This window comes from Tamandua tetradactyla, chromosome 11, assembly GCF_023851605.1.
Source record: "Tamandua tetradactyla isolate mTamTet1 chromosome 11, mTamTet1.pri, whole genome shotgun sequence".
Classification (NCBI taxonomy): Eukaryota; Metazoa; Chordata; class Mammalia; order Pilosa; family Myrmecophagidae; genus Tamandua; species Tamandua tetradactyla.
In genome coordinates, this window is record NC_135337.1 from 24,604,851 (window position 1) to 24,630,199 (window position 25,349).

Here is a 25,349-nt window from a genome sequence, read left to right on the forward strand (position 1 = left end):
TTACTTTAGACAATGGCATAGGTCTCAGCAGAAGGGTCAGGAGCCATTGCCTATTTCCACCACTGCTCACGTCCTTTTCCCTCTACCACAGGAATGATATATCCTAGCCAGGGGTTGTTCCTTCAGTCTTGTTTCCAAAATCAAGAAAACATGTGGAGCAGACTCACAGCTTGGAGGACAGGTACATGAGCAAGAAATAAATCTTCGTTTTAGGTAAGCCAACTGAGATCTTGAGGTTGTTTGTACTATAGTACAACCTAGCAATTTAATATTCATTTACATTTTAAAATATATATGTATATATGTATGTATACACATATACTTAACTTTCTCAGAGTTATGAGAGAGAAACAAATTAGTGACTCTTTTTACCAGTTTTGAAGATTCATATATCAAGAACTTGCCGTTTGTTTTCAGTCATGAATGATAAGACTTTCATCTTAATTCTACCAGAACTTCTATGCTTAATATTTCATTTTAAATGCTTAAGTTCTGTTTTCTATTTTAAAAGAAAAACATTTTTATATCAAAAGGTTTTAATATGATTAAAAAAATAATAAAATTACAACAAAAATGAACCTCAAAAACATTATGCTCAAGGAAAGAAACCAGATACAAAAGATTACATATTGTGTGATTCCATTTATATAAAATGTAATGAAAAGGCAAATCTATACAGACATTAGTAGATTAGTGGCTGTCTATGGCTAGGAGTGGGAATGAGGATTAAGTGTAAATGGCATGGGTTATCTTATTAGGGTTATGAAAATGTTCTAAATCTTCATTACACTGATGGTAAATTTACTTTAGTAATCAGTGAATCATTCACCCAAAATGAATTTTATGGTGTGTAAACTATACCTCAATAAAGTTTTTTAAAAAGAGCATTTCCTATAAAGGCAAATTTGGAAGTAGAAAAAATAATAACAATAATGAAACTGAGTTTGAACTCTAAAAACCATTGGTTTATTCTTCCATTCTGTTTTGTCCTGTATATTTACAGATTTTTTTTGTCTCACTATTTACCTAATAACTTTGTGGTCTGACTATATAATTTTGAATTAATATTGAAGCTAACACTGTTACCCAAGTATGATTAATATAGGCAGTATCCAAATTAATCAAATCAAACAGACAAAATCTTTTAAGTACATAAGTTTCATCTGTTTACTAAAAAAGTTTTAAAGTACATCCTTTAAGTAACTGTGAATGCTTATTTTAACTTTCAGTCCTACATCCTCTTTGGAAACTGAAGGATATAAACAAATACATACATAAATAAAATTAAATTTAAATAGTGTAAGAACATTACTATTGAAGCTGTGCTTCTTTTTCGTCATACTAGTCACTTGTAAAATTGTTGTAGGCTGTCAGTTTTAGAGCTGTGCTACACATCCTATCTGGAACTGCAAGGGTACAAAAAAGAAACGCCATCTCTAAAACTCAATAGAAGAAAGTATGCTTTTCAGAGTATATAAATTCTTATCTGGAGACTTTGGCATCATATTTCCCAAATATTTACAAAATATTTGTTATAATTTTCCCCACTGTACTTGACCAATAAATACATAAAGTACTGTGGTCTCTGAATAACGGAACTACAGTTCTCTTTCCTATAGGTTCCCATTGGATTATTTTTCCTTTTGTCTATGCAACACACAATCCCCTTTCCACACATAATCCTGGCTGTGGTTCCTGCTAGTGTTGTCCCCTTTCTGCACCTGCCTTTCCAGCCTTGCAATTCCCTTCTAGCCAGGGTCGGTTTTCAAACTTTGCAACCAAGGTCTCTGATTGAGACAGGTGGTAATAGCCTAAATTTATTTTTCCAATTCAAAAAAGATTCCTAAATGACTCCCTTAGGTTTTTGGTGTTTTGTGTTTATTCCTTTTAATACACTCTAAACAGGTTTTGCCCAGGATTGAGGCTAGACACAGCTCTGTGTCGGCCAGCAATAACATTTACTCACCAACTGACTAAAACCAATTTTGTTTGAATTCTATTTGGTTTAGTATCCTCATAGGAAAGACCAATATAATACACACTGCATATACTAAAAATACCATTGGCAAATTACTGTGCTAATTGGATCTACTTATATGAAAAAAGCCCCAGTCCATGTCATTCATTAATGTATTTATTCCATAAATATTTAGAACGCCTACCCTCTCTACCTTCAAGGAGCTTAATCTATTGGAGATAAACAAGCAATAAAGATTTTAGAAAAGAGAAAAAAATAACTACGTATAAGGCAAATGTATTACATATTATAAGATTCAAAACACTATTATGAGAAGCACTAATTGGGGAGAAGTTAATTCTGGTTGGGGAATGAAAAAGCTCTTAGGAAAGAGGTAGATAGACTCTGGGTGTATAAAGAAAGGTTTTGTTCTGTTGACCTAGCAATAATTACACAGAAATAGAAAAACACAGAGTAATCTCAAGTAGATTGAAGTAGACCAACCTAGATTGGCGTTTCTACTTCAAAGCTTTTCAAATTGCAAAGTGCATACAGATCAATGGGGAACCCTGTTAAAAATACAAATCCTATGCATTCAGTTTGGAGTGGGGTCTAGGAAGCTGCATATCTAACAAGCTTACAGGCAATGTAACTGATTGACAGAACATATTTTGAGTAATAAGGCTCCAGAGAGGGGAGAGCAGTAGGAGAGAAAGCTGTAGAGCCAGGATGCACCTGATCACCAAGAACCTTGAATGGGAAAATGTGGCAAGATCTCACACTCCATTTCAACACAGCATTCCAAAGAACAACAAGGCAATGGATCCACAGATGAGATAATATCCCTTTGTCATTTCCTGACATACATTATAAATCCCCTTCTAAAGTACAGAGTGTGGAACGGAACTGTGGAAACGTTATGATCAATTCAGCTTACAGTAAATACTTCCTATGACCTTGAAAATGTGGCATTTGTTTAGATTCAATATCATGTTACTTGTGTTTATAGAGCTTTAAGTCAACCAAACACCACTAGGAATGTTTGTACATAAAACGCTCCTGTATCAGGTCTCCCCAAACTTACTGAACCATGTATTATGCTGGTTATTCATTTCCATACCCCCAACTCCCACCTACCTATTCTCTGTGCCCTATGAGGCTGACTCTTGTAGATGACATCACTTGAACAGGTTGCCCTGTAAGAGGCACATGCAGGAGGAGAGAAAAAGAGGGACTGTATTTCCTGCTGCCTCCCAGGTTTGGCACCTTATTTCCGGCAGTACCTACATCCCTTTATAAACACAACTCCTGTAGAGGTGGTCCCCTCTTCACAGTTTCAGCTCTCACTGGGTTTCAGCAAGACTATTTGCATCCCTTGCCCCATTAGAGCTAGGAGTGGTGATGGCTTTTTGCTATTCCAACTCTGAGTGCCTCAATATCTCTTGTTTGTTTCTTAACCCTGCCCACAGTTCTGTAAATAGTCCTCTTCATTTAAATCATCATAGAGAATTCTGATCCTTATCAGGGCCATGACTGATTTTGGCATACAACAGGAATAAAATAGAATAGTAGAGAATTTACAAATGTAATGGTCCTTAAAACACTAGTGATTTTTGAGAAATCATGGAATGTAGGTTTGGTGCCCAAAAAAGCTAGAGGTAGGTAAATTTTCTTTTTTAAAATAATGTACGAAACAAAGTTCTGAAATGAATCTGAAAAATTAATAAGCAGACCTCCAATGTCTTCTAAGTATTTGAAAAAATTGTTGAGTAGTTCAATTATGTCCCTCCATCACTATGTTGACTTTCTAGATTGACAGCTATCCAATATGAATAGGACCTGAATGTCTAAACAACCGTAATATATTATTCATTCAACAATAACCTTTCCTACAAAAATACAAGTGATTCGTTCAAAAGCCCTGCTCAAATAAACATGCTGTTTGTTACACTTCTGATCTAACATAAAAACAATTTTAGTCCTCCATCATTCTTATAAAACATGTTAGCTTCTACTGATCACTCATTTCAAAGAGTTCATAAACAAAACAGTAAATAATTCCCTCCATGGTTTTGCTGAGACTGAAATTAAGGTTATTGTGCTGTAACTTCCAGAACTTTGTTTCATACATTATTTTAAAAAAGAAAATTTACCTACCTCTAGCTTTTTTGGGCACCAAACCTACATTCCATGATTTCTCAAAAATCACTAGTGTTTTAAGGACCATTACATTTGTAAATTCCCTACTTATCCCAGATGATACATAACTCATTGCATGGTCCTCAGTACTTTTAAAGAGGACACTATAAGAGCTATCACTAAATGATAAACATCTCAGTACTTTCTTATGATCTCTTCCATATGCTATGTTGCAGTTACTATGTTTCTTCCACACAGTACACTATATAATAAAAATATAGGCAATTTATTTTATTTTTAATATATCATTCTGACCCAAATGAATTTTTTTCCATTTAATGTAGAGAAGTTGCCCTTTTTCTCTTGTCAAATTACCTGCAAAACTCAGTTCATGTGGGCTTGTTGTCCTAACACTATTCTTACCATTTGTATCTTTTTTCTTTTCTTTGTATCATTGATTATGCTCTCCTATCTTCCAACATCTTTACCTGTTCTTTAAATCAACCCAAGAGAACATCCTCTGCATTCCCAGTGTTGTCTTCAGATTTGGCATCACTTCCTCCTCAGTGGATTATTTGAAATTAAGAACACTTTCGTTTGTCTTACTTTCCATCCCTCTTGATTTATATTACCATTTAGAGTTTGGCCACCTCTTCCCCACTTAGCCTGAAAGACTGGGATAGTAAGAACTGAATGTCATATTTCTTTTTTTCCAAAGAACACTTAGAGTACCTTATGCAAATTATTGAACATGTATTTGCATGTACTTATATTGTGGGAAGAAAAGGAATAATAATAAGTCAAAATTCCTATTCTTGAAAGGTCATCATTAGAAGGGACACAAAATATATATACAGGAATAATATAAGGGAATAGGGAGACTACAAATGTATATGTAAACTAAATATGAAAGAGGCTGATCTCAAAGCACTAAAGGGGAAAACAACAGTGTAAATTTTAGACATCATCCTAGGTTAGGCTGGACACAGACAGAATTCTATACGGAGCAAGTTAGAAAGGGAGCAGTGCAGAGAAGGGCAAATGGAGAAACATTTTTAAATTTGGCTGTCAAACTGTGGTTAATGGTAGAAAAATTCATCTTACTGAAATGCAAGCAGGTAGCTAAGTTAAAAACTTTCCAAATATTCTTTTCAGACTTTAACCAACATTTTATCTTCACCTTAATTTACGTAGCCAGCTTCCACGCCAGCTTCTACAGAAGCGGTTCTTAACTTTTTTCTAAGTATCCTACACATGCATCTATATAACACTAACTAAAAAGAAGGATGGGCTTGAAGCTTACACAATTTGAAGGGCCCCTTTTAAAAAGAATACAGGGGCGGGCCGCGGTGGCTCAGCGGGCAAAGTGCTTGCCTGCTATGCCGGAGGACCTCGGTTCGATTCCCGGCCCCAGCCCATGTAACAAAAACGGAGAAACAGAATACAATAAAAACAAGAAAATGTTTAAAAATGTTTCCCTTTCTTCCTTCCTTCCTTCCTTCTATCCTTCCTTCCTTCTCTCTGTCTTTCCTTTAAAAAAAAAAAAAAAGAATACAACACTAGGCAGAAAAGCTTTTCTTTTAAATTTTATTTAGAATGAGAAAAGAGATCTCAACTGACGACTGGAGTCATGGAGACTAGATTCTTTTTTTCTGAGATAGCTTTCTTTAGGCAATTTCCCAGAAATGCTTACTTAGAAATATTTCTGACTGCGACCTATCATTCCTTTCCTACCTGGAACATCTATTACTGCCAGCAACTCCCAACACTTTCATAGAGGCAAACAAATGAACAGCTCTAGAGCTTAAATTTGATCCATTTCACATCATATCCAGCCTTGAAAACAGGATGGGTAAAACAGTGATTCTTACAAGGGGACTGGGACACTTAAAATCTAGGGAAAGTGAAATCACATGACAACTCTAAAACAGTCCCAGATGAGTCTGAAAATAATTGTCGGTCCTCTCCCCAGTGCTGGAAGTTTGACAATGCATATCCACAGCCCAATATCCACAGGCTAGCAGAATCATAGAAGGCAATGTAAAGAAATGACAGTAAATACTCAACTAACATTTACTCTTGATCTGAATATAAAGTATGTGTAGAATATAATAAGACAGCGTTACTTTTTTTTTTAGAACTGAATATAAAATAAATGGAAAAGTCAAATAACTTTACCAAAAACACAAAACTATGATATTCTTTCCGAATATCTAGAATACAACTGGTCCTATCATTTCACTTAAGCCTAAAATAAGGGACTTTTACTTATTCTCCTGTGGGGTCAGAGTATGCTTATTCACTTTCTATGCTCAGTTCACTCTCCCAGAATAAAACCGTAGTTGGTTTACCTAACACCTCAAGGTGAATTTAACCATTGCACAGGCTTTTTGGTAATTAATAGAATGTTTTGATCTCAACTCAAGTTTTTTCAGCAACAGAAACCTGAGAAACTGGAGTGTCATTCAACCACCCGATAAGAAAGGTATTTTTCTTTTCCAAAACCCTTCCGGAAATTGCAACCATCAGACTACAACCACCAAAAGTCTATGATTAACCCCGCAGGAGTCAATTCCCCTCCAACTATAATAACAAGCTAAGAGGGGCCTTTGGCCCTTGATTCCCGGTGTAAGGGGACGCACGAAAGCAGATGACTGTGGGTTGGGTGGCAGAAACCACCATCTGAAAAAAATCCTTAGCTCCGCAGTGAAGGGGATGGATACAGGAACCGTTTTCTCCTTTTGAGGGGATTTCTTCATACTTATACCCACTGGCCTTGATTCTCACCTTGGATGCTACTCAAGTCTCAAATCCACAACCAGCAACACTAAATCGAAAGGAATTTCCCTAAACTCACTTTATCGGTCCCCGCGCCCGAAAAGAAGCTGGCGGGGACGGGGACAGTTTCGAGCCACCCGCCTCGCGGGTCCTAAGGAGATGTCAGCCTCGGGGCAGAAAGAGCAGGGGGAAGAAATCACAACTTTGTAAACCGCAGGAAGCCACGGGCCGGCCGAGGGGAAGGTCTAAGTGCGGAGGTGGGAGCAGCTGAGGTTCAGGGCCGCTGCGGGACGAAGCAGTCCCGGGTAGGACGAGAGCTCCCAGGCGGGGCACGGGCGGCCGGAGGAGACCCCACCCACCTCCAGCTCAGAACCTCCGCGCCGGGAGGGCGAGCGGGCGGCAACTCCCGGAGTTGACTTGGGAACTTTCCCCGGACGCGTCGTCGCCGTGGCCACCGCCGCCCTCACCTTACTGAACACCTCCAGGTCGTCCTCGTCCTCGTCCAGCTCCAGCACCTCGGCCGGCAGCAGGGCCGACGAGCCGCTGCTGCCCGAGAGGGGGGCACCGCCCCCGGGGCTCTCCCCGCCGGCGCCCCCCACCGGGAGGCCCGAGGAGCGCGGCGGAGATGCCCGGCGCTCGCCCTCCATCCCGAGAGTGCGCTCCCCGCCGGCCGCCGCCGCCAGCCCGGCTCCCCCGAGCCTGCCCATTGGCTCCCGCGCCTCCTGCGCCTCCCGGGCCGGCCCCGCTCCAGCCCCTCGCCCGCTGCGCAGACGCGGAACTGTCGGGGCCGCCGCCGACCCGGGCAGGGCCGCCGGGAGGCCCGGGTGCATCCCCACCTGGCTGCGGGCCTGCGAAGACCGAGGCGTGGACGGAGTCTGGGATCCGGCGGGGGTGGGGAAGGGGACGGCTGTCCCTCGGAGGAGAGGGGGACTTGAAGGTAGGAGGTGGGCGTCCTCGCACTGACCTGGCACCGGGACCGCGGGGCGAGGGTTTCCGCTTGGGGCGGAAATCTAGGAAAAAGCGGCCGAGCGAACAGTCACTTTGGGGGAATCCACAGCGGGCTTGGAAGGCAGCCCACTCATCCTGCCAAGAGAAAAGACCAGTGCTGTATTTCCTGCATTTCCTGTATTTAATGGTTGCCTCTCCTCGTGGTTGGGATTTTTGAGTCCTTCTTTACTAAATCTAATGCAAAAATGAAAGACATAAAAGCCTCCCTTGTTTCGTAATCAGTTTTTGACCCAGTGACCAGATTGTGTGGTCATTTCACTGTCGATCCAGGGAAGTTGAGATTTGAAAACTATTTTCAGCCACTTTACTCCTGGAAGTCTTCCTGAAGTTGAGTTAGAATGTCACTAAGAGCCAAGCACAATGCTTGACATTTGTACTAAGTAGTGCGAAGCTGTTATTTTTTAGCGGTTTGCATTTATATATAAATTCCAAAAATGATGGAAATCGAAAGTAAGTTGATGCAGTTTAAACTCACTGTTATTTACCCCCCTCAATCCCCACTTCTTTCCCCCCCCCCCCCCGTTGTCCGCCACACACCCCCCCCCCCCACCATGAAGTTTGGACATGGCCAGGAAGAAAGGAGGTTAGGTCAGACCTGATTTCTAAAAGTTCTCTTGCCAAGATATTTAGCCTATGTTTAAAGATTTTAACTTTAAAAAAGAAATTGAAAGAAATATGTAGAATTCTCGAATGGGGAGAGTTTCTTTATTTCTGAGTAGAGGACAAGGCCACTACATGTTCCTTTTAACCATTCAGATGTACCTCCCATGAGTTTCAGTACATCTACCCACATCTCCATTCAGACTGGTCTTGCTGCCCTATAAAAACCCAAAGTTAGTCCTTTATTTTATGGCTCCTGTACCCAAAAGCCCATCTCCTGCCCATCCCTCATGAATGGACTATATATAGTCCCATCTCTCTCAGAAAGATTTTCCATATGACACATCTGTGCCACCCAATTTGAGTGTTGCATCTCAAAGATTTTATTTGTTTCACATAGATGTTGTATTTTCCTTAGTAACCTAATGTTATTAGGTCAGGGATCAGATTATGTATTAATAAACCACAGTATCAGCTGTGATCACATAAAAGTTATGCTAAGATCTGTAGGGAATACAAGGTATTAAAAGACCTTATTTGTTCCTCTAAGCTTATTGAGGGAAGTTTAAAATTTTTAAATTACAAGATGAAGTTCTTAATTGCAGAGAAGCATAGAGAACAGGCTCAGAAAGTGGACGGGTGAACCTAGGCTATTCGGTTTGTATCACAGCCTAAACCATGCCACAGGACCGACTGAGTAGACACTGCTGCTGCCATTGCTGAATGTTCAGTGACAGTCCACCTCCACATTCTGCCATCAGTACTGATGCCACTGGATTCCCGAGGCTGTCACCAACAGTGCCACAGCTGCTTCTAAGAACTGCCATAGCTATTACTGCCATAAAAATTCCCCACAGTCCTGCTTCCCGCTGTTAATAGTTCTAGTTTTAAAACCCTGGATAGGTTAGTCTGCTTGGCCCACTTGGCCACGTTCCACTACAGTTCCTAAGGCAAAGACTTTTCTAAACATAGAAAGGGAAGTTTCAATTTTGGTCTGCTAAAAAAAAAAAAAGAGGAAAGAAGGAGACAAGAAGGGATGACAGGAGGACAGAAGGGAGCGAGGGAGGACAGGCAAACAGAGGGAAGGGAGTTGTAGTTTGCAGACGTCAAGGACAAATACCACAGAGTGGGTTACCTTAAACAACAGGGATTTATTGGTTCACAGTTTCACAGGCCAGAAGTCCATATCAAAACATTGGCTACAAGGCTTGCTACCTTCCAGGATCAGTAGCATCCTGTCTGACTGGCAGTCATGGCTTTGTGGTCACCTGGTGACATCCTCTCCTTTCTCTTCTGGATCCCACTGACTTCAGGCTTCCAACTCCAACCTGTGACTTTCTCTATGTCTGAATTTCTTATAAAGGACTCCAGTAATCCAGATTAAAACCCACCCTCATTTGGGCCATACCTTAGCTAAAATAACAGCTTCAAGAGATCATAGTTACAATGGGTTCACCCCCATAGGAATGTGGATTGAGTAAGCACTTGTCTAAATTGTGTACATAATTCAATCTACCACAGAAGAAAAATCCCCTACTATAATACACTCCCTTAGCTGCCCAACATCAACAGAACATACTTACTGTTTTCCCCTACTCTTGCTAAATACAGCCTCAAGTGCCTGGGAGAACAGTTCCCAGAACTTGAAAAGAAGAAAACCGGACACCTGCTCATTACTGAGAACAGCTCCAGGGCTAACACTACTACTCTTCCTGTAGTCCCGCTGCAATCCTGTCTTGATATTTTGCAACACTTGGACTACTGTTTTTAATTTAATCACCACTGACTTGTTATGCCCGCTTGCTCAGTTGCGTGAGAAACTATAAATTGCCAAAAGGCAGTCTCAGTTTCCTATTAAGTGGAATTATCTTTGGATTCTTTACTGAAAGAATTCTTCCCTGGGTACTAAAACTTCTACATCAGTATAATCCAAACTCTGTGTACAGGTATGAGAGTGAGAAGCACCCCACCCAGTCTGTCTCTGCTTCCTAGACTCGTACTAATTAGAGAAGAAATAGTATCCTTTATTGGTTTTCATTCTAAGCATATGCATCATGTCAAATATCTCTCCCTCCCCCAAGCTTTACAGGTGGAATCTCCTGAGACTATAAGAAAGTCTATAATATGCCTTTCCACCGTCCATAAAGCCAGCTCTTTCTGGTAAAGGGATTCATGATAAGAAAAGTCACCCAATGTTCACTGGCCAATGACCATACTTCCTTTGCTGGAAAATCGTTTATTGGTTATTTTTTAAATAACAATTTAAAAAAATGTTATGTGTGCAATATGATGGGGAATAGAGCAGTCAGTAAATCCATGGATGATAGCAGGGAAGAAATCTTCCAAGCAGAAAAAGCAAACTCAGGGTATGTCTTCCACTGAGGACAAATCCTAGATTCCTCCAAATTTTGTGATAGGGTGTGGGCCATGTATAGTTGCTACTCTAGCAAGTAGAACCCTTGGCAATGGAAGTAGCCAGTTCTTTATAGTGTTGCTGAGATAGTGCATAACATCTATCCCTGCCACCATGCCACTTGGTATGTAAGACCTGAGGTCATGGAACAAGCACTACAGTATCTGGAAAAGCAGTCATATTAGCATTTACAGAATCGGAGTTATTTTCCATTTCATTAAGTCTTCTTCAAAAAGGGGTCATTTATTCTAGGACCATTTCAAGAGTATAGTAACTCACATTTTCCAAACCTCTTTGACACCAAGATACCATCTTGCTCTTTCCAAAGTCCTATACTGTCAAATTGTTAGTCCTTATCCCTATAATGACATGGAATCCTCACCCTAGACTCTCCCCTCTTTGAAGCATAGTGGGTCTTATGCAGCACTGGAAGGATCTCCCTTTTCCACTGTCCTTTAAACCCACAGCAGTACACTTCTAAATGAATTTAGCATTTGATAAAATCTTTATTTTTTTTGACCTATCCTTTGCGGGGTTAAGTTTCATATGAACAAACCCCAAGACTGGGGGCTCAGCCTATAGCTTTGGTTGTCCACACTGCTTGTGAGAATATCAAGAATTCGACTTGGGGAAGTTGAATTTCTCCCCGTTCTCACCACTCCCCGAAGGGGGCTTTGCAGATACTTTCCCACTCACTGATCAAATCACTCTGATGAAATCTTTAAATCAGATTTGAATTATTTACTCCTTGGTTAACTGTTCAGATGAACTTCCCTAGGAGGGCATTGTAGTGGGCATGCTGGGAAGGACAGCCAAAGGCGCAGGAAACTTGTGCTTTTAGGACCACTTTCATATATACCATTTCCACCATAACTAATTTCATGATTTTATGAATATTATGACAGCCAGTTCATGAAGAGCTGCTCAGGGCAGTGATCACCAGATGTCCCATGCTCAGATATTTAGTGTTTGCCAGAACCCAAAGGCAAGACTGAGGGGGTTTCTTAAGTGGAGGAAAAATAGGCATGTTTTGCCTGCAAAAGGCCTGTACTCCATTTGATTCACTTACAGAACTTGTCACATGTTCCAGAGAGCATCCTTACTTTCCACAAATCCATCTATAACATTCATAGTATAGCTAATTTTTGCCTACTATGAGTAAAACACTCCAAGTACTTTATGTATGTTAATTCACTTAATTCTCACAACCACCCTATGATATTATCACCTTTTTTTACATACAAGGAAACTGACAAACAGAAAAGTTTAGTAACTTAATTAAGGTCATAATTTACTCAACTAGGAAATGGCAGTGTTGGAATTTGAACCCAGGTAATTTGGATCCAGAGTCCATGTGCTCAGATATACAGTTAGACTGCCTTTTAGGTCTGAGCTGCTTGTATCGCGGCATGGTTGAGTCATAGAGCTTTTATTTACTCAGGGCACCACTCATATCTGGCATACTTTCAAGTTACCTAGTAAATGAAGTAGCGCACTACAACACATTTTATATATGTTGTCTTAAAATAAATAGGAAAAAAAAAGAGGAAATATAAGGACACTGGGGATTCTCAGTTCTTGGAACATAACAGAATAGAGAACTCTAAAATCCTCTCACTATAAATCCTGACAAACTATAACAGGAATCTTTTAAACGCTTGGCTGAACTTGCACAAAAGAAATTGACATCCCAGGGGCCAGAAACAAAATAACTGTGAATGAGAGAATGAGACTGGTAAACATTTGAGCTGATAGCCTGGCTGCTCTTGGGCTTGGGTGGCTGGGGTTGACCTCATAATCTAAAGGTTTGGGCTTGAATTATCATGAAAGAAAGATGAAAGTGTTAATTTGTAAAATGTTCACTCAATAAAGTAGCTCTTCTAGATCAGCATGGGCCCCATCTGGAAAAGATATTGTAATCTCATCCCCTCAAAAAAAAATCATAACCATGGTTCAGGAAGTCACAATTCCTGTTTGTAATCATTTCTGTTAAATTCCTGGATTATTGATATATCTGGGATCCCTGGCAGAAGCAAACAAAATTCCTCTCTCTCAGCTCACTTTTAACAGAGTTTTTACAGATAAAGCATTTTGCAGATGAGATCACAATACAAAATTAAAAGCATTCAAGGAAATAATCTACCACGAGCCAGAATCACTACACTATTAGAAGGATTAGGGCCTCAGATAATTTTAAATAACCAAACGCCAAAAAGTATAAATTATTGAATAAAAAGCAAATAAAAATAGCTATAAAATACTATAAAAAGAAACAGCCTAGAAATGAAAAATGTGGTTATTATGTGGCCTTCAGCTCCAAATTCACTCTTTGTATCTGCTCAGTAATGATCTAGCTGGGCCTTGTAAATATTTCTTCATTGTCCGCTGGCATGATGTTAAGCTTTGTCAATGGGGGGCCTGGAAGGACACTGGAGGAGAAAGTGTTTTTCCTCTTCCTGTTTTTTGGTGTGCTCTCTTTCTAGGCTCCTGCAGAGAGCTCTTTTTCTCCAATGTTCAGCCCCCTGCAGAGTTTCTCCAGTGTGAGATTCCTGCAAGGCACAGATTTTTACAATATCTAACCCACTATCAACCTTGGGCAGCCGTGGTAGTATAGTTGAGAGACCCAGATATTGTGGGTCACAGCCCAAGTTCTGACACCCCATACCCTTTCCTCAGTTCTAGGCATGTACTCACAGACAGGGCCACCTGGGACAAGCCATCCACCAACCCTTCCCCTGTACGACCAGCCCAGAGCTGCTCTAGCCTGAGCTGAACGTGGACCCTTAGGGGTCTAGTGGCTCTTCAAGCTCCTGGTTGCAGCAATATGCAATAGCTAGCAGCTTCTGCCAGCATCTATCAAATTCTGAGGCTCAGCACCCCCCCAGAGAGTAGATTTCCATCAAATCCCACCAGTGGAGTATTTCATTGACTTTGCCATATAGGGAGCAAAGGTCATACTCTTTCCAATGAGGTCGTGGAGCTCAGTCTTAGCAGGGAAAGGAGCTTTTCTTTGGGAATGTATCACAGCTCTAGGGGTAGTGCCCACTTCTTTTATTTGCCTTATTGGTTGAGGCCTGGGAAGCAAGATCACATGACCCAAGACTTGACACTTCTGTTTGGAAAGAATGGCTTGTCGTTTGTTGTCTTCAAAAGAAAACTCTAGGCATGGCATCCACTTAGATTTCATGAAATATTTAGTAGTAAGTCTAAGAACAAGGTCTTGCTGATATTAAAATTAGTAAATATATAGGTTTTAAAAACTTAGTCACTGCTAATGTTCATTAAATTTGCAAATATTAAAAATAAAGTCAATATTTCTTACTTCTTAATTAATGCAGTTTTCAACAAATATGCATATAGCAAGTAACACTTGACAGACAAACTGAAGTCTTAATGTGGGGGTTACAGAAAATCAAATAAAGGCACAAAGTCCTTATCTTTATGCAACTTCCATTCAATGGGTGGATTTGGACAATCAAAAAGAATAAATATAGATTATATCAGGATGTGGTAAGGTGAGAAGGAAAATGAAGCTATCTGGACTAGGGATGGGGAAAGTTGCTCATTGATGTAGGCTGGTTGGGGAAGATCTCTCTCATAAGGCAAAGAAGGAAGTGATAAACTTGGAGAAAAGCATTCCAAGCAGGAGGGAAATTACAAAGACCCTGAGACAGCACAATACCTGGCATATTCATGGAAGTCAGCAAGGGTAGAGAGCTGACTGGGATCAGATTACCTGGGCTTTTGAGTGATGAAAGGATTTGGCTTCTAGTTTGAGGAGGATGGAAAACCATTAGGAAACCTATCTGAGGAGAAAAATCTCTTTTACCTTTTAGATATATCACTCTGGCTTTTGTATGGAGACAGACTTTAGAAGGGCAAAGGTGGATGCAGAGACATCAGCAAAGAAGCTATTAAAATAATCCATGCAGCAGATGATGATGACTTGGTCCAGGCAAGAAAAGGTGGAAAGGTTGGATAAATTCTGAAGGTAGACCCAATGGGATTTCCCATCCAGTTAGATCTTAGGTCTTGTGCCCTGTGTCTTACTCCCCAGACCATAACTAATTGTCCAAAGGAACATGCACAAGACAACAAAGGATATGAGGAAGAATAAGGTTGACATAAAGACCAATTGCTTTTAATTTAGTTATCGAGACTGAAGTGGAGGAGTAAAGGATGACTCCAATATTTTTGGCATAAACCATTAGAAACATGTCCTTGCCATTTACTATAATGAGAAAACTTGAAAAATGAGTAGGTTTGAGGGAGGGTAGAAATCAGGAGTTCAGTCTTGAGGATATGTTAAATTTGAGAGAAAGACCTATTAACTATTCAAGGGGAGGGGGGGTGAATAGACAGTTGTCTATTGTGTTGTTTCAGGCAAGGTCTAGTGTTCCAGCCCAGCATAACTCTCAGGTCAAAGAACACACTTAACAAAAGATCACCCATGACTTTAATTAGGGGCTCACAGACAGGAGGAAAATCTGCCCCAATGGCAGCTGGTTGGGAAAGGAAAGTCTGCACTTCATCCTAAATCAAGAGAGAAAAAAGAGAGAGAAAGAGGCATGCCCAGGAAAAGGTTTATAAAGTTTAATAGTCTGGCGAGATTTGGTTATAAGGGAATTTAAGCAGGCTCTCATGAGGTGAGATTGTTAGGGGAAGGGGATTTACATTCTTTGACCTTTAACAGCTGTCCTGGGCAAGTAGGTGGCTATGTGACTTGCTCTCAAAATGGAGGAGGGGGCAGGGGCCAGACTCTGGGTAAAAATGCAAAGTGATCAAGACATAGGTGATATATAAAACTACCAGATTTCATGAGCTCATCTAATGTGTAAAGGACAGTGAAGGAATCCGAAGATTGAGCTTTTGGTACTTTCAGTGTTTAGGGACTGAAGAGATGAGGTGGAATCAGCAAATGAAGCTGAGAAAAAGCAACCGGTATATTTGAAATTAAACATTACTAAAACGTTTATTATTTTCAAACATGGGCATACATTGTGAGGACAACTAGTCACGCTACTAAAATTATTCAATACTTAATATTGGAATCATTTGAAAAGCAAGTATTTTTTAGTTTCATAAAAATAAGAAATTTACTCTATGCCTACATATTTGTTTCTATAAAAAAAGAAACATGATGATTGTTTTGGAAAAGCTGATAAAAATGTGCTAAGTAGTTTTAAAACAAATTCTAATAAGTCTTTCAAATAAACTAATATTAAAATAAAAATTTAGCAAGAGTTTCCAAATTCCACTCTCTTGAAGAAATATGAGTTTCTCAAACTCTTCTGTTTAAGACATCTGCTGAGGAGACATAATATAAGCAGTTTGAGGTCCTCAGGTTTTTAAATTCTGATTTTTTTTCTAGAAATATTATTAGAATGATAGTGGAAACAACAAAGAAACCATAATTGTAATTCCAAATTGCAATTTGGTTTGGATTGCCACTTACAAAGATGGCTGTGTGCTTTCATTTAAAGATAAAACATTAGAAATATTTTATCCCAGCAAATGAAAGTAGAATTGGGATCCATTTTGATGTCAAAACTAGAAGGTTTTTATGAGTGCTGGGCAATAGTGAGCAGCATTTTCATCTTCTTTTATGTTTCAAAGCTAATATAATATATACCCAGAGATGAATACACTGCCAAGCACTCTACTCATTCTCTTTTATTGTGTAATCCCCTTCTTTTCAGGTTCAGAGCTAATATATACACCCAAAGATATATACACCAGATTGGAATATTATAAGAAGCTTTATTGAACTGAATTGACCTGTGTTTGGCTTTGAAGAAAATGCATTTGATTCACTACCAATTGCGTAAATGCATTCTGTGCTAGTTTAGACATAAAAACAAATAAATTATAGAACCTCAAATAAATCACTATTTATTGGGAAAGACATATGAATCTTTAATATGACATAAACATATGATATTAGAAATATAATCATAACATTTATAAGCTCTATGGATCATGAATTTTTCTACGATCTATATCTCTTTTGCATAGTGCCTTGCACTCAATACATTTTTCATTGATGTGTTAATAAATAGCCCTGCCTCATGGCAGTGGAAGAAATTTTAGCTAGTTCTTGAAGCACAAAAGTAGTTTCAAAAAGTGGAGAAGTGAAGAACTTAGCATCCAAGCAGAGATAAAAACATGAACAAAGACACAGATGTTTAAAAGTGCAGAACTTCTTTGGAGAGCTGTGAGGAATAGATTATAGTAATAGATTATAGTTCAAGCACATGGAAAGAATAGCAGAAGGAGCTCTGATCAGATTGTCAAGGGCCTGGAATGTCCCCATTCTAAGGAGTTTTGTAAGTATACCACAGGCAGTATGGAGCTATCAATGGATTTTTTTAATAACATGGAAATTTTTATTATGTTAACAGTCTAAACAAAAATGTTCTAAAATTGTTCATAATTTCTGGTTCAAGGTGGTTGGTTGATGTAGCACACTTATTTGCATGCCAAAGTGTGCTTGGAAGGAGGATATATTGAAGGTATGTCTGATGAACTATGCTGTTTGGCTTCCCACAATTCCTTTATCTTTTACTCCCTTTTTCACTCACATCTCTGAAGAGCGAGCCTGGAAGCCCAGCATAATTAACCATAGACAAAAGATTGAGATCTCTTCTCCATAAAAATAAGGAGCTGTTGAGGAAAAATCTATATGCTAGGGTGAATGTCAAATGTCTCAGTATATATAGTACCACCTCCACATTCTAACATACGTTTCCACCTTCCCTGATCAAAAGAACAGCTCAGCTCCCCACCTACTCATCATAAAGTGAATGCTATGCTTGGAAAGGTCTGATTGGGACCTTTCCAAACATAGCTGGAAACTTGGCTCTCAGAGAGTTTCCAGTCAATGCTTAACAGATAAGGGGGGTTCACTGTGCTTAGACTGTTTGTGCAAACAATGTGGTTTATTTTGAATATCTGTTTTCCTTTTGGGAATCTGGAATTTTGGTCTCTAGGCAGAGAGTGCTTATGTGACCAGAGCCCAAGTCTCTATTGAGCTTCCCTGGTAGACAGCACTTCACACTTGTTCCAACTCATTACGGGAAAAATTAAGTGTGTCTGTGTGACTCCAGAAGAATTTTGAGCCTGGTTTCTTCCAGACTTTTCTCCATGCACCTTTTCTCTTTGCCAATTTTGATCTGAATCCTTTTACTGTAATGAAACATCATGACAAGTACAATCAATTATATGCTGAATCTTGTGAATCTTTCTAGTGAATCGCCAAGCCTGGGCGTAGTCTTGAAGACCTTCACCATAGGATCTAGCAGAAAAGAACAAGTCTACAAATGTAATCTGTATCCATTACTTAGAAAAACCAACAGAGCCATACATTAAAAAAAAAAAAATTCACCCAAAGTGAGTAAAGAAAAATAATAGCATAAAAGGCAAGTAGAAGACAGCAACAGAACAAATCAGTCAAGAAAAAATTATTCTAACTAAAAATAGAGAAAGATTAGAGGAGATATTTCACCCAAAAAGACTTTCAAATGGATAAATCAGAGGGAAAAAATTAAATTTATAATTCAATAATTTAAAAAATATCTTTAAAGTATTATCTCTTTACAGAGTCTAGAACAAAAGAATGGAAAATTTGAGAGAAATAGTCAAACATAGATGATGAATCCAGGTAGTTCAAAATCGTAGCAGTTCCCTAATGAAAGAAAGAGAACTTGGTGGCAGTGGTGGGGGTCAGGGGTGGTGATTATAAAGAAATAATAGAAATTCTGGGAGAAAAAAAGAGATGCTGTTCTTTAACTTGAAATGTTCTTTAGTTCTGGGTAGAAGAAATGAAGAAAGTTATACAGCTAGACATATCATTATGAAATTTCAATATGTGGCAGATGAAAAATAGTCTTAAAAACGTGTACAAAGAGTGAATGTCATCTATAAAGAAGTGGAATTTAGACTGGCATCTGATACCTGGCAAAACTAAATTCTAGAAGACAAAAGAGGAATTTCTCCAAACTTCTTAAAAATGATTTTCAACCTTGAGTTCTATATTCAAATTATCCATCAAATATATGGCAAATTAAGTCTTTTCTGAAATGTAATAGTGCAGTTCACTTAAGCACTTGGGGATTACCTGAGCAATAGGAGGAATGAAAACAAGAAAAGGAAGATATATACCAAAAGAAATGATGAAAACAGCCCAAAAATCCAGTGGAAAAGATTCTTGGATGGCTGTTTTGCAAAAGTACTTCATCATGATTAGATTAGAAAATCATTGGATTCCAAGGGAAAAATGTGATCAAGAAGAATAAGGAAGTGGATTGCAAGAAACATACAGCTAATTTTTAAAATTGGATACAGGAGACATAACGAATAAAGGTTATGCTTCTTCTCACAGTAAGAAAAAGAAGTATGGGCATATTGCAACAAGAAAAAATGTAGAACTGTAAAAGGTACTAGTTCGGATAGAAGACAAACTAAGAAATGGTGAAGCATTTGAAAAATTAATGATGTAATGAAAACCCATCTGACCTGGAGCATTCTTTGTTAGAACAATGATTGCCATTTTAGCACACTACATTGCTGTGAGGTGAGTAATGTTTATGCAGTCATAGCACCATAAATATTATTTGTTGTTCTTCAACTTTTAGAATCAACCTAGGGATGAAGCATGGGAAATTTCAAAATGACAACAGGGTAAACAATGAAGGAGATTACCTAGTAATTCTGCTCACTGAGTTATTGCAGGCATTGTGAATGAATGGGAACACAGTAGGTCCTCTGTATTCATTCACCTAATGAATAAGACTAGACGTAACTACAAAAGAGATACCCTAAAACATAGCTGCTTGGAAATTAAAATGTACTTCATAACATTTTGATAAAAGAAATTAAAAAATGAAAATAGCAAAGTACCTAGAAAGCAATGAAAGAAGAATACATTGAACCAAAGCCAATGGACCCAGTGAAATCTGTAACCAGAAGCAACTGTTTGGCTTTCTTGATTTCCATCGGTAAGAAAATGAGGTGAACAATAAAATATGCATACTAAGAAATTAGAAAAACAGCAACAATAAAAAGGACAATTGAATTTAGAAAGGATTATATAATAAAATATGAAAAGGTCAACAGAGAAAAATGGGAAAAAGGCAAAGTGAATGCTTCTGTAAATAAATAATAAGTAATAATTTTTGAAAAAGTGCAGGAAGTTGACAGTTTCTGACAAAATACAAATGACAAAAACTGATGGGATTACTGAAGAACACCTAGGAGAAATGGAAAGACTGAAGTGGACAAATTACATAAGACTTGGAAGTTGAATAAATAGCTACCCATGAAAAAGCCCACATGAAAAATCTATCTTTTACCTCTGAATAAAAAGGGTATAAATCTGTAAGGATAGGCAGATGTGAAAAGACCAGGGAGGAAGGCAGGTAATATTGAAACTGAAATGGATGAGTATCTGACAATATACCAGAGAAAGCTTGACTTGAAAAAGCAAGTTTCCTGGAGTTGGAGGAAATGGGTGGAGCCACCAAAAGTGAACTAATTTCCACTTCAGAAACCCAGAAGAGTTCAGAACTGGAGGCCCCAAGTCCTTTGACCATGAATGTGGGGGCTGAAGAAAGGTTAGTTGCTCAGATTCCTTTCCTCATACCAGATGGCTACCCTCCCTTAACCCAGAAGACCGACAGTCATACCTGCTGCTGTGATGGATGCAGGTGAAAACTACCCTACTAAAAAAAAATACACTGGATACTTAAATTATTGTGACACTTTTGCAAAGTAATGCCTTTACAGCTATTAAAATTTTAAAATCGACTTCTATTCCTTAAAAATAAAAGAAACAAGGGGGTGCATGAATAGTTCAGTGGTTGAATTTTCACCTGCCATGCGGGAGACCTGGGTTGGATTCCCAGTCGATGCACTTCCCCCGAAACAAACAAACAGAAAACAAAACAAAAATTCAACAAATGGTCCTGCAATAATGGGATACGCACATGGAAAAGAAAAAAGACATGTGACCCTGCCATACAGCATACAAAAAATAGATAAATAAAAAATAAATTAAAGAAACAGCATAAGACAAATTTTATTGTCATGCTTATATAGCAGCTAAAACTGCAAAGGAGGTGAATGCCTAACTATAGACAAATAGACAAATCAACAGGAAATACTCATGCCAAGGACTATTAACAGCTAGTAAAAGTATTGAATTGTAGCATATTCACTGACTTGGAGGGATTTTCCAAAATACTGTTATGTCTATAGGCAAAAATATAATTTATTTTATAAGACAATTATTTTTAAACATACATTTGTATATGCATGTGTATTTTTATTTAATCTTATAGGTATTTGAATATGATCATGTGATCATGGAAGAATTTAGGGAAGCCTGTGAATTGAATGTTAACCTAAACTCTGAAGATTTGGGTGATTTAGGGTTGGATAAGAGGTAAGGGAGTGAGGGGAGGGAGAAATGAAAAGAATGCTATCAGACTAAAAGAACCCCAGCATGTGTGCTATTGTTGCATTTATTCATACATATGTATTTAGCATGTGTAAAGAATTTCAAAATAAAGGAAGAAGAAAAGAATTTAGGTAGGATTATCTGATTTGGAAAAATAGGGACATTTTTTTCCCTGCAAGACAGGAAGAAAGTAAGGATAGTTAAAGTTATAAGGTAAGTTGCAAAATGAGGTAATGTGTGATCATGGGAAGAGAACGAAATTTGAGAGACTTGGTATTCAGAACTTTATTTTCTCAGTCAGATCATCCCTGTAAATGAGCAGATTTGAGGTGGATGATCCAAATGGCCTCTTAGTTTGGTTCCAGTGATTCACCTGGCCAATGGTGTGAACAAGGGCTGAAAGTCATCTTGTACACACTGACAAGGCCCTGTGCTCTGCAGTGTATCACTTTCTCATTTAAGCAAAAATTCCAACCTCTCACTAAGTCATGCCTACTGAAGGGAACACTTTCTTCTAATTCACTCAAAGGTATTAAAAAACAAAACAAAACGAAACACCTGACTGTCATCAAATTTCAGTTGACTATCAAACTCACAGGACAGAATAGATTTAATTCAGCACCATAATATTTAGCTTTATGAAAGAACACAGGACAAGGAGTATATCACGTACAGAAGCATCATCTGAGACTCCCCACAATGAACCTGTCTCACTTCCAGTCTCCCACCACCACTGGGATATGCTTGATTGCAGGGATGAGTCTCCCATGTGTATCAGATCACCTAAGCACCCTTTGAGCGCCTCAGTTTTCAGTCTTTCAGCCCCAAAAGGGGTTCCTCAAACTAGTATCTGTTCTTTGGTACAGCTGAAGCCCATGAAAAAGATTGCACTGAACAATCCCAACCACCAGGTACTAGTGGTTCAGGGCATCACGAGAACATTATAAAGAGTGGAGAAACCCTATCAGCATTTCTCATTTCTTATCCATTAATTATAGTTGTTGAGCAAGAATTTCAATCCTGGGTCAACTCCCAGTTTAGATCTAAGGGTTTGTTTCCAGAAAAGAGTTAGATCATCCCTCCCATCAGTAGCGTCCACCCAAAGAATAAAGGAGAACTGACCTTAAGGGTAAGGGATGTAAACAGAAAGTAGTAGAAACTAGGAAACCTCATCAGTGTTTGGGGTGGCAATTGGAAGTGGGAAAAGAGGGAGGAACCTATTGGTATTGTTTGATGCTGAGTTTGGTGGCAAAGGGCCAAACTGATCTGGGGATTAATGATGGGTCAGGGGGTGACAAAGGAACATAGCTATGAAAGTGTTGAATAGAGGTTGTGTGTTGGATAGAGGGCTGAGGTGTCATTCCATAAATTCTGCCCAGATAGAAGGCTAATGAAAAAAGAAGCGAGACAATACATAGGAAATGGAACCAGCTGGCTGGCAGGTTGAAACAGGGTTTCTTCTACAGGCATCATTGTCCCAAGAGAGATGGCAAACTGAGGCATCTAAGAGACCTGGGTAAAGGATCCAGTGAGATGGCCCAGTGTTAGTTGTTACTAAAGGAACTGTAGGGGGTGCTCCTGATTTAGTACCTTAAATTTTAAACTCTAGATTAGTAACTTTGTAAGGACCCAGGACCCAGGCCCTCCTTCTCCTCCATTTTAAGAGCAAGTCACACAGCTGCCGACATGACCAAGACAGATGTTAAAAGTCAAAGCATTTTAAACTCTCCTACCTTAATCAAGTCTCGTGGGACTCTGAACCTTAGAAGCCCCACACACACCCTGTGATTTTTCCCTCTCACTCTTGGTTCTGGGCAGAGTGCAGAGTTTCTATTCCCAAGCAACCACCATGGGGAAGACTTATTCCCCAGTCAGTAAGGCCCTGGTTAAATCTCATGGCTAAACTTCTGTCTTGTGTGTTCTTGGTCTCTGGGTTTTGCTAGGGGAATAAATAGCAAATTTCCAACCCTTACTGGATTTAGGACAAACCCTATTAATAAGCTCAGCAGCCACATTGTCACTGGCTCCAGCAGACAAATAAGTAGCTGAAAAGCATTTGATATTGTTTGATCTAAAAGTTAACAAACTGGGCAAATAAAATGAACAGTTTTATTTTTACACTAGCATTTTATTATCCTTATAAGGCTAGTGTTAAAAGTTTTCTGATGACATTTGAATATGACAATTTCCACTGTGATTATTAAAAAAAACTTTATAAAAGCATTTTCATGACTTGCATTATTATTTGATGTAATTAGTAGGCTTTTGTATTTCAAAATAAAATTTTCTATGAACATTTTCTTCACTAGTTTTTAAAAATCGATTTATACTACAAAAGTAGGGACTCATGATTCATGCTTAATGTTATTTATCAGCTCAATTGCAATTGAATAGCTTTTAAAAAGAAATTGATGCTAGTACTTTAGGAACTGAACTGTTGTAGGTAGATGGTGTGAGAGGAAGTGAAGTGTTTTTTGCCTTTCATTAGTATCTATGAACTGGAAAAAAAAACAATATGAGGGTGGTACAGACTCTAGCATAGAATATACTATATTCTCAAAGTCTTTAAAAATAATAGCTATCTTTTCAACAGAACATGGTATCACAGTTTAAATTCACAGAAATAATCATTCAGAATGATTACGAAAGTTTATGTATCCACTTCAGTAATTAATATATAGGTAATTTCAATTTCCAATTGTTAGAAAGTTTTGGTACCCACTTTAGTAAAATTAAGGTAAACCCAGTTTAGTGGTAGAATGTAATAGGTTCTACCAACTTTAAAACATTTTATTTTAACATATTCATTTTGTTTCAAATTTACAGTGGTATGTAAATATATACCATTTTAATTTTTAATACAAAAATTTTATTTATTTCAGTTATTTAGGAGGAAAATATTTCTTTCTATAATACTATTAACAAATCATCCATACGGGAGATACTAGAGTATATTGATTAAGTATATAGGTTCTGTATTTAGAATTCCTGATATAAAATTCTGGCTTTTCCCCCATGCCAACTATGTGATATTGAGCAAATTACTTAATATCTCCACGTCCTAGTTATCTCTTCTCTAAAGGAGAGATAATAATTGTTGTGAGAAGTAAATGAAATGATTCATTAAAAAAAATGAAGAAAAATATCTTACAAATAAGTAACTATCAAGTAAAGATTAAATTATTACTATAAAAAAGAATGTCATCTCTTGTTTATATATAAGCTCCCATGAGCATGCTATTATTTGGCAGACCTATAGACCCTCTATGCCAGTTTGAAACTGCTTTATACCCCGGAAAAGCCAGGTTCTTTAATCTTCATTTAATGTTGCTGGGTGAGATCTTTTTGATTAAATTGTTTCCATGGAAATGTAATCCACCCAATTGTGGGGAAGACCTTTTGTCTAGGTGATTTACATGGAGACGTGTCTCCACCCATTCAAGGTGGCTCACTTACTGGAGCCCTTTAAGAGGGAAACATTTTGGAAAAAGCTTCAGAGCCAACAGAGCCCACACAAGACCCAGATGTTTGGAGATGCAGAAAGTAGATAGTCCTGTAAGTTGTTTGAAATCAGAAGCCAAAGACCCCAGAAGACACCAGCCATCTGCCTTCCCAGTTGACAGAGGTGTTCTGGATCCATTGTCTATTTCTTGAATCAAAGTATCTTTCTCTGTATGCCTTGACTTGGACATCTTTATGGCATTAAAACTGTAAACTTACAACTTAATAAATCCACTTTTTAAGTTCTATTTCATTTCTGATATATTTCAATAACAATACAAATACAATACAAGGTCAGAAACAGTACAAAATCTCATCAAAGTCAGCTACAGTGTGGTCTACACTAAGGCAAAATTTTCCTCTGGCTCTGGACCTGTATAACTCAGATGAAATTATCTGCTGCCAACATACAAAGGAGAGACAGTCATAGAATACATGTTTCCATTTCCATATGGAGAAATTGGAAAGAATATAGGGGTTATGGACCCAAACAGTTA

The 25,349-nt window shown here is 38.4% G+C and overlaps 1 protein-coding gene across 3 annotated transcripts in view; it reads right to left on the reverse strand.

Moving 5' to 3' along the window:
* SNX7 (sorting nexin 7) overlaps window positions 1–7,857 on the reverse strand; it is a 103,192-nt gene extending 95,335 nt beyond the window's left edge. The window contains exon 1 of one of the 3 annotated variants that reach the window (XM_077120171.1): window positions 7,839–7,857. The gene's annotated coding sequence lies outside the window, so the exon portion shown is untranslated. The other 2 variants (XM_077120169.1, XM_077120170.1) reach the window with 2 other exon arrangements.
* Between the last annotated feature and the right edge of the window lie 17,492 nt (window positions 7,858–25,349).